Source organism: Trichosurus vulpecula, chromosome 6, assembly GCF_011100635.1.
Source record: "Trichosurus vulpecula isolate mTriVul1 chromosome 6, mTriVul1.pri, whole genome shotgun sequence".
Classification (NCBI taxonomy): Eukaryota; Metazoa; Chordata; class Mammalia; order Diprotodontia; family Phalangeridae; genus Trichosurus; species Trichosurus vulpecula.
This window is the reverse complement of record NC_050578.1, coordinates 208600597-208611706: the sequence shown is the minus strand read 5'-3', so window position 1 is coordinate 208611706 and position 11110 is coordinate 208600597.

Sequence of the window (11110 nt, the reverse complement as noted above, 5' to 3'; positions counted from 1 at the left end):
ATTTTCACTTATCCTCCCCATGCAAAAAAGTTAAGAAACATCTGGGAGATGGAAAATTGAGAGCATCTAAGCAGTAGAAAGATGAAGAGGAAGCAGAAGCCAGATAATCTACAAGGTAGACACATTTCCCTACCTCCTGATTAAAAGGGAACTAGCTATTAATGGAACTGATATATGCAAAAGTGAATATATTTTTCAGTGCGATAAGATTTACAAAGTGCTTAGAACAGTGCCTGGCACATGGAATAAGCATCAATAAATGCTCTCTCCTCCCTTCCTGCCTTCCTTCTTTCCTTCCTTCCTTCCTTCCTTCCTTCCTTCCTTCCTTCCTTCCTTCCTTCCTTCTTCCCTTCCTTCCTTTGTACGTATACCTCTAACATTCCTTCTGACTAGGATTCTATGATTTTGGTAGAAGAAAAATAGGGGTTTCTTCAAGAATTAGACCTATTCTAAGGTTTTTGACTCTATGGAAACAGGATTTTAACAACAATTCTACTAGATTCCTGGAAGCCAAATGTAACATGTCTGGTGAGTGTTTTCGAGGGTGGGGCTAAGGGAGTCAAGGAGGGCAGGGGAGCACTCTTAGATTTTTTTCCTTGACTACAAGTGCATCTGAAGTTCAGCTCACTTCTCAGTTAACTGAAACAAGGGCAGGTAATAAAGGAGGAATACAAAAGCATGATCGGATTCTATTTAAAAAAACTGCATCAGGGATCCTAAATCTCAGAATGAGCTGGGGCTGGCTACAAATGTTAAGGATGATTCCCCCCCACAAAAAAGCTTTAAAAACCATACTGGGAAAGGGAAGATTTAGACCCCAGAGGGATCTGAAAAGTCTTCTAATCCAATTTCCTGATTTTACAGATGAAGGCCCTGAGGCCCTGAAGTGACTTGCCCTAGGTCATCTAAACAGACCCCAGGTCGTCTGAAACAAAATCCATTGTTCTTTCCATTACATAAACGTTACATTTGTCTAATTTCACAGGTTTATGGTTTTCTTGGTGACTAATGTTTTCCTCCTAATATTTTATTTTGAGGAATGGAGCAGTGGTTATTGAGGAGGAAGCTAGTTAATTCCTATGAATTAAACTTCTAAGAAACATTTACTTTAACTTAAAATCTCAGCAATAGATTTTCTGGAATTTATTCCCCATACAGATAGCTGTTAGCACAGCAGGAAAGGCAGTGTAGCTGAATCACAGGAGTGGAAAGGGAACAGGTGTGGCCACAATTCAGGAGAAAGCCAGCATTTCTACCCATATAACGGCTGTCATTAAACACTGTATTTATCTAGGGAAGAGAACAAAATGGTTGGTGGTATTTTTAGACAGCAAAGAGTCCTGGATTTGAAGCCAGAGGTGCTAGGTTTAAAGCCTGTCACTTCTTATCTGTGTATCCCTTAGACAAGCCACTTAACTTCTGGGCCTCTGTTTCCTCATCTGTAAAATGGGGGTGGTGGCGCATCAGATTAGGGTTTTTCAATGTGGGGTCAGTGAACTTGTATTTTTTTTAATTAATTAATTTATTTTTAGTTCTCAACATTCACTTCCATAAGATAAATTTTCTCCATGTTGCTCCCTCCTCCCTCCCCAGGATGGTGTGCAATTTGATATAGGCTCTATAGAAATTGTATTTCAATAAATGTATTTTAATATATCTGGTTTCCTTTGTAATACTATACATTTTATTGTATGCATTTAAAAACATAATTCTGGGAAAAGGGGTCCCCAGACTTTACCAGATTGTCCAACTGGTTTTCTTGGTTAAGAGCCCCTGGAGAAGATGCTCTCTAAACTCCCTACTCTAAATCCTGAGTTCCTTGATCCTAATAATTATATTGACATAGAACTAATGACTGGGAGTCCTTCCCCAGATAAGGAGCCTGAGCAGAACTTCCATGCAAAGAGTGCGGGTGGCGTAACAGTAGAATGGGGGCCTCACATGTCTGCTTTTTCCTGCGACTTGATCATACCCTCACCCATCCTGGGAAGGCATGCTCAGAGTGCACTTCTGTAGGAACACCTGAGAATCACAACTTTTCTGAACTAGAAGGAACCTGAGAAGTCCTCTAGTATAATTCACTTGCTTTACAAAGAAACCGGGGCTTAGAAAGAGGAAAGTTCCATAGACAATGTCAGATCGGAAATGTAAATTCTGGTCTTTTCACTTCAAATTTGGTGTTCTAGGAGCCATTATAAACAGACTGCTGCTTCCTATTTTTGTGGCATTGTGACAGACGGCCCCAGGTCACTGAATGTATGAACCACCAGGATAGGGGGTAGTCTCTGATGATTTTTGGTCCCAGACTTGGCAAATGCTGCCTATCTGAACCTTTGTGAGAAACTCCTTTTTTTCCTGGGAGGAATGCTCCATAAGTCTATCAAGCACTGTGTAGACAGAGATTCATCTTTCCTTGCTGAAGTCTTATATGCACAAACTATTCTCTTGCAATAGTTACATAATAAACTCCTTTTTAGGGGCAGCTAGGTGGTGCAGTGGATAGGGCACTGGGCCTAGAGTCAGGAAGATCTGAGTTCAAATGTGACTTCAGACACATACTACCTGTGTCACCCTGGGCAAGTCATTTAACCTCTATTTGCCTCAGTTCCCATCTGTAAAATGGTGAAACACTGGAGAAGGACAAAAGCAAACCACAACAGTATCTTTGCCAAGAAAACCCTATGGACAAATACCCATGGGGTCACATAGAGTTGGACATGACTGAATAACAAAAAAGCTAGGTGGCACAGTGGTTAGAATGCTGGGCCTGGACTCAGGAAGGCTACAGTTCAAATCTGGCCTCAGACATTTACTAGCTGTGCGACGCTGGGCAAGTCACTTAACCCTGTTTGCCTCAGTTTCCTCATCTGTAAAATGAGCTGGAGAAGGCCATGGCAAACCAGTCCAGTATCTCTGCCAAGAAAACCCTGATTGGAGTCACGGAGAGCAGAACACGGCTGAGCAACAGCAACAAAAAACTCCCCTTTATCTAGAATGAGGCAATCTGGCAGGTTGTATATTCTAGTAAATTTTGAGTTAACAAACACAATCCTGCATTTTCAAAGAACAAGAATACAAAGTGCACCAAAACTCCACTAAGCACAAATTCATCCACCTTTAATGATTTAGAAGACAATTGAGATTTAGGGTCAGGAGGCAGATGGTGCAGTAGATAGAGCCCTGGCCCGGAGCGAGGAAGACCTGAGTTCAAATTCAGCCTCAGATACTTACTAGCTGTGTGACCCTGGGCAAGTCACAACCTCTGTCTGCCTCAGTTTCTCCATCTGTAAAATGGGGATAAAAACAGCACGTACCTCGAAGGGTTGTTGTGAGGATCAAATGATACTTGTAGTGCTTAGCACAGTTCCTGGCACATAGTAAGCACTATATAAAAGTGCTTAGCTATTGGCTATTGTTATCATCAAAGATAATCTTATTAAAAAGGGCTTTGAAAAATTACACATCTTATTTGCACTGTTCTAGGGTCTGACTGATTGGGAGTTTTTGGTACAGTATATTAAAAAAATGGTATGACTTCTCCATCTTTATGGATTTTATGGGATCTTGTACGAGAGAGAGGCTGTTAGAAGAATAGGCCTGGTGGTTTTGAGACCACCACGACAGCTTCCCCCTAAGGGGGGCTGTAGTTTATAGAATCTATGCATGGAAACCATTGTTATCAGATTAGACCCGATGCTTTTGAGACTTCCATGACAGTTTGCCCTTCAGGGATGCTGTAATTTATAGAATATACTCATGGAAAAGTACTGACAATAATATTTTTCAAAAGTTGGTACAGCTGTGTTCCCCAAATAATATTTTGTCTACCACCAGATTGTTTTTCTCACTGATACACACACCCCCAAAATAGTATTTTGTCTACCACCGGCTCATTTTTCTCTTTGATGACAAAATAATATTCTTCCCTGACCCCCGATATGTAATTTGTCCACTTCAGGGAGGCTGCCCCAAGTCATCATATAAGAAGCTCGCTCTCAGAGGAGCACTGGAGCATCCCCTTCCCTCCAGCAGCAGCGCACCTCCTTGCTGGAGCACCCCCTTTCTGCTGAATGGATGCATGTCTCTGGGTTCCCCGATGCAGCACAGTCTTTATGTGGATTCCACTCTATGTTAGTGTTTATGCCCGAGTTGTATATTGGGGCTCCCTTTCCTCTTTCCCCTTTGCTTGCAATAAGCTTTGCATTGAGCTAACTCCCATTGCTTTACATGCTATTCTTAGCAACAAACTCATTAGGGGATTGTTTTCCCCTGAAGTCTGTGGCTGGCCCATGGGCCTTACACAAAGTGGGCACATGGACAAAGAATTAACCTATTGACAGTCTGACCTACACGGTGAACTCAGCTGTAGAAAGCAAGGGTCAGTACGGGAATCCTATGTCCTCCCAGGAGGGACTCCCTTATGCCAGAGGATTGTCTCAAAATAGAGGCAGGGTGTCTAGAAAGCCAGCCTCTGAGCCAGAAGTCTTGGGTTCGGATCTTTCCTCTGAAACATGCTAACTCTGTGACCCTGGGCAAGTCACCCTAACCTTAGGGCTCTGGAGCAAAGGGTAAAGAAAGTTGAGGTAGAGGGAGTTTTCTTATGCAGGGGTTCTTTGCATCAATGAAATCACAGATCTATTCCCTGGCCTTACCCCTATTTTAGAAATAATAACAGAGCATTCCTCTATCATCTTTGATATGAAAGGAGGGAAGGTACCACTGCCCATTATCTTTGCCCCAAACCCTCTGATCTTCCAAGCTTCCCTATTTTTGTCAAAGGCACTGCCTGCCATCTTTCTAGTCTTTCACTTTTGAAATTCTGCCCATATCGTCAGCTCCTCACTGCCCATCATGGCACCTATATAATCTATTGTCTAATCTGGCTGCTTCTACCTCCTTAGCATCTGTTACACTCCCAGATTTTTTTAAGCTTTTCCTTATAGACTCCAGTCCATCCTATCCCCCATGCTGCTCCTCCAGTGATTTTCCTTAAATGCAGATCCGATCGTGTCAATCCCTGGCTCAATCAACTCCAATGGCTCGCTACTGTCTCAATATAAACTGCTCTGCTTACTTTCAAAAGCTCTTAGCCCTCTGGCCCCCACCTGCCTTTTTTGACCTCGTTGAACATTCTTCCCTTTCCCACACTCTATGATCAAGCCCACCTGGCCTTTGTTGCTCACACATGACACCAGCTCCAGTCTCCATGCCTTTGGCCTGGCTGTCCCCTGGGCCTAGAAGGCATACCTTCTTGGGTACCGTCTCAGAGTCTGTCTCTTCCTTCAAGATAACATGTATCACATGAAGCTTTTCCCTCATTGCCCTCCCCAAACAACCTTGTATTTAGTGACTTTGTATTTGTTTGTCTTTATTTTCTTTATATTTATTCTGAACAAACTCATATATGGATGTGTCTCCCCAATTAGAAGGTCAGCTTCTTGGGGGGGGGCTGTCTCCGTACCCACAGTACCTAGCACGGTGTCTGGCACCGAGTAGATCCTTAATGCAGATTTGGATTTGCTGATTACCCAATGCTGGTGCTGTTTCACTTAGGTGCAAGAAATTTAGGCAAATTACTAGCTTTGGCTTGCAAATGGATTCCTAATGAGCTGCAGGTTCAGCGAGTTATCAATTAGTTCTGAGAATAAGAGAGAAAAACAAATGTGGTGCAGGGTCTGAGAGGGAGAAGAGCTGCATCCTCTGCCCTGTTCCTAACATGCTATGAAGCCTGGACACGTAAGTCCCATTCTTTTTGTCCTTGTCCTCTTTGCTTGACAAACAGGAGGGGTAGGGGTGGTGATAGACTGGCTGAGGTCAGCTCTAGGGTCCCTTTCAGCTTGGACCTTCTAGGTTTAAATCCTGGCTTTGGTGCTTCCTTACTAGCTGTATGACCTTGAGAAAGTCACCTAACCTAACTGGGCCTTGGTTTCCTCACCTCTAAAATGAGGGGATTGTGCCCTTGTGCCTCTAAGTGCTATAATCCTATGAGCTGACATTTTGTGGTCTATCTCTAAAAGCGAATTCTGTCTCCGTCGGTGTGTTACATGGTTCTTTGCCTGGCATGTTTTTTTCACTGAGGCTAACATATTTCTTATTAATTAAATAATTCAACTTACACATGGGAAGTAACTGAAATATCCAGCAACGATAAAGATGATTGAATCTATCTGGTGATAATGGAGATTTGGCCAAACTCATTTAAACACAAGAAAACCAGCCGCAGGTTTTTTTTTTTTTTTTTTTTTTGCAAACTGGCTAACATATCTGCAACCAGAGTGATTAATGCCATTCCTGAAGCCATGATTTACTAACTTCCCTCACTTAAGCACAATGGAGCTAAGTTTCTTTATTAGGATATTTGGCCAATGTTGCTGATCCAGACCGTATTTCAGATAGTCTGGTAATTTTCCAGGTCTCTGGTGGAATTACCTTCCAGTATGAACGTTTAATCTTTCAAGTTTGTATTTTCCTCCAATAGATAAAATTGTATTGAGCAGATCTATGAGTCTCAGAATAATGTTTTTATAAATGCATGAAATACAATATGAAGGAGTTTAAAGAAAGCCAAAGGTGAGAGGCAAAAAGATTCAATGTTTTTCCCTTTTCAAGTGCATAGAGCTCCTGCAATGTATACACAGATCCCCAAGAATCCTAGGTTAAGAAACCTCAGCCTAGTATAACTCTTCTATTTTACATGAATCTCACAGAAGAGAGGTGATTGATTCAAGTTCACACTGGTAGTAGTAACAGAGTGACTGAATCCTGGCATTCAAATCTGGGTCCCTGGACTTTGAAATCCAGTGATCTTTCTACTTTGCCCTACTTTCTTTCCTGCCAGATAGTGAAGTGGATGTAAGGGAGTGCTGTTGGTTCAAATTCAGCAGCTTTGGAGGGAGTGCATTGGAGTACAAAGAGGACTGGAACAGGAATCTGGAAGCTTGAGCTTGCAGGCCAGCTCTCTGGCTGTTAGCTAGATGCCATGGGCAGTTCTGAGTCCGAGTCTCCCCAACTATAAAATGGGAACGTTATTGCTAACCCACAGTGCTGGTGTGAGGACCATTGGGGAGGGCTTTGGCTAATCCCGGCATTTTGTTCGGTATAGGTGGCGTTATTATAGTAGCTGGGCAGAGGGCATCCCACAGAACCAGTCTGACTGACTGCAGGACATCGAAGGGAACAAAAAAAACTTTTTCAAGCCACTCTTCAGAAAATTTAATTTGAGTCACTAATAGGGTAAATTTTCCATGATGGACTTCTAGGAAACGAGGATTGTGTGGGATGAGAGTGAATGAATCTGTGAGCATTTACTGAGGGGCTGTAATGGCATACAAATATACAAGTGAGACAATTCCTGCCCTCCAGGAGCTTACCTTCTACCGAGGAGATACATGTTCATGGAGAAGTCATAATAACTAGTGTTAGTTATTAACTAGCTAACTAACTAGTTAATAACTAGCATTAAAGCAAGTGCTTTAAGGTTTGCAAAGCACTTTACAAATGTTGGTCCTCAAAACAAACCTGGGAGCCTGAGAGGTGTGGTAACTTGTCCAGGGTCACACAGCCAGCAAATATTTGAAGCCATATTTGAATGGGTCTCTTGGGCATTCCAACCACTCTGGCCCCTAGCTGCCTAAGTCAATACAGGATACATATAGACAATTACAGTGATGGGGAACTTAGTATGCACTAAGGACTCTGGAATTAAGGAAAGGTGTCATGAAGGAAGGGACCCTGGAGCTGAGCCTTGAAGGGGACCAAGGGTCTGACTCCCCAAGAGTCAGAGGAGGAATGAGGGACAACCTGTGCTGGGCAGAAAGGAGAAGGGATGTTCTAGATTTGTAGGCTCAGAGATAGATGAGAGCTTAAAGGTTATTTAATCTAATCCTTTTATTTTCAGTTGAGGAAAGTGTAACAGGTCAACTGATTCCCCAAAGTCATGCAGGCAATCAGTTTGTGAGTCCATAATCATTTATGAAGCACCCACTGTGTGCCAGGCCCTGAACTAGGTGCTGGGGATAGAGAGAAAGGTAAAAGCCCCTGTTCTTGAGCTCACAGGCTAATGGAGGAGACAAGCTAAATACAGGAAGAAATCTTCAACAAGACTGAAGGCTCTAGAATTAAGGGGATTGGGAAAAGCTTGCTAGAGAAGTGGGCTAGGATTTGAATCTAGATCATCTCGCTCCAAATCTTGCTCCTCCCACTGAGCCACACTGTTGGGGAAATGATGAGGGGGCCGGGATGGCTGGGGCAGAAAGTGAATAATCAGCGATGGAAGGACAGGCTGGCATCAGATGGTGATGGGTTCTAAACGCCAAAACACAAGAGTCTTTCTTTTATCCTAAGCAACAGGGAGCCTCTGAAGCTTCCTGGGCAGGGAACAACACGGTCAGACCTATGCTTTAGGAATATCAATCTGGCAGCTGGCGAGGGGGGACAGGGAGACCAATTGGGAGCCTATTGCAGAGGTATGGTTAGTGAGGGCCTGATCTAGGGTGGCTGCGGTCTGCATGGAGATAAGGGGATGGGGGTGAGGAGCGTTAAGAGGGGGAAAATGAGACTTGGTAAGTGATTGGATGGAGGGATTAAGGAGGATTCTGGGGTTGCAAACCTGGGCAACTGGAAGCGTGGTATCTCCTACGGAAAGCCGGATGTTAGGAGGAAGGGTGGGTCAGTGGGGATGACAGCTGACTGCTTCAGCAGAGGAGGGAGGCCCATAAAGAAGAAATCCCACATCCCTCAAAGTGCCAACACATTTACTGAGCACCTATTATGTGCAAAGCCTTGTACTTTACAACAGAAAAAAAATACGGATGATCAAGATTCACAAGGGAAACATTTGTCAAGTTGGACATATCCTATGGCTATTTATACATTTTTTCATATGCGTCAGGGACAGATTTGTTTTTAAACTGAATGCTTTGTTTCCTGCTTGTTAGTACTCAAAAAATTATCTATTTTTTTCCTTCTGAACAATTTCTGAATGCTGTACCTTGTAAACATCTCAAGCAGTATACGCTGGCTTGAGAGGGCTCATCTGGGTTCTCCTGCGGATGTTGCTGAGGGCTGAGATGCAGTGGTTGGGGACAGGATGCAGCTATACGTTATGTGCCCCGACGTCCAGAATATCCCTGACTTTAATGGTGACTGTGGGTTTGCATTTCTTTTCATCTCTTTTGTTTTTTTGTATTTATTCATGCCGAAGAAAAGATTGGCATGATGGAGAGGAAGGTCTATCACTGAGATTGAAACTGACATCAGGCCATATTTTTCATAAAATAAATGTAGGCTTCAGTTGTGCTCTGGGGGAGGGGAGGGTACTTGGATGGAAAAAGAACCTAGATTACGCAAGGATTTTAATTTTGCCAAAATTGTACTCATGAGAGCAGAGATAACTGAACTTGGAGGCTGGAGAAACAGGAATTGGGAAATCTAGTTTACTATGTAACCTTGGACACATGAGCTCTCTGAGCCTCAGTGAAGATTATTACCCTTTTCCTGCCTCCTTCAGAGTTTTTTTTCCTGTGAGGCATTCAGGGTTAAGTGACTTGCCCAGGGTCACGCAGCTAGTACATTTCAAGTGTTTGAGGCTGAATTTGAACTGGAGTCCTCCTGACTCCAGGGCCAGTGCTCCACCCACTGCACCACTTAGCATCTCCTCCTTTATAGAGTTGTTGAAGAGCAAATGAAATAATGGAAGCAAAGCACTATAAAACTATATAAAAAAGCATGATTTGCAAAGAGGTCTCTTCAGATTTGGATGTTCTAGGAAGAACACGTTCCAATAGGCAGTTAATTCAAAGGCCTGACGGCCACTATAAGATGCAAGACATTAGATAATATTGGTTAGCATTTTTATGGTGCTTTAAGGTTTGTGAGGGAAATATCATCTAATCTGATCCTCACAACAACCCTGGAAGGTAAGGTGCTCTTATAAGCTCCATTTTACACATGGGGACACTGAGGCAGACAGATTTAAGTGACTTGCCCAGGGTCACACAGCTGCTAAGTGTCTGAGGCTGAATTTGAACTCAGTACTTCCTGTCTCCAGGTCCAGAGCTCAACTAAGCTCTGCCAGATGCTCAGACCATAAGAGAGTGATCTCTTTGCATCTTTCTGAATACTCTTCTGCTGGAATTAATACTGTCTTTACTTGGGCCCTGGACTCACCCCAACCCGATTGGTCTCACGAATGCAAAATGCAGCCTGACATTATGGCATCATAAGGATTTGTGCTTTTGCTGTCTGGGTGTGAATGCCTGGTAGGTGCTGCTGTGGAAAGACCGCTGGGCCTGCAGTCTGGAAGACTGGAATTCAAATCCTGACATCAGCTGTGTGACCCTGGGCGAGTCACTTAACCTCAGTGTCCTTATGTGTAAAGTGGGGATTATAATAGCACCACCTATCTCTCAAAGTTGTTTTAAGGATCAAATGAGATAGTATTTGAAAAGCGCTTAGCACATAGGTACTTTAATAAGTATCTGTTCCCTTCCCTTTCCTATTACGAAGAGCATTAGATTTAAAGTCAAAGGACCTGGGTTCAAATCCCAGATCTCCTATTTTAAAGTGATGTGATTTTAGATGTCACTTTCTCTCTTTGGGACTTGGTTTCCTCATCTGTAAAATGGCATGGATGGGCAAGATTCTGCATTCTCTACCAGCTCTAAATCTCAGTGTATCCTAATCCATTACCAATTTCTGTCCATTTAGGACTCAGAAGGGAGACTCTTAGGCAGATAACAGAAATTAAGAGTTGTGCAGAGGAATTTGAGGACAGTGTGTCATAGTAGAGACAGCACTGAACCTGAGGGTCAGAAGGTCTGTGTTCAGGTCGGTCTGTGACAGGTCATTCTCCTCTGTGAGCCTCAGTTTCTGCAGCTGTAAAATCAGGGGATTAGCTTAGTCAGCCACTAAGGCTTTTCCCAAGCTTTTCCAATCTTTAATTCCATTTATTTAAGCCTTCTCTACTATGCACTGAAGATAAGGCACTTCAGCAGTCTCCCTGGCATTCTGGGGTGAATGGTGTCTATGCTGTGTTCCTTCTACTTGCTCAATAAATCCAATCTAAGCTGTCAGTTCTCTGCGATCTGCAATGACTTGAATCACTTGGGTT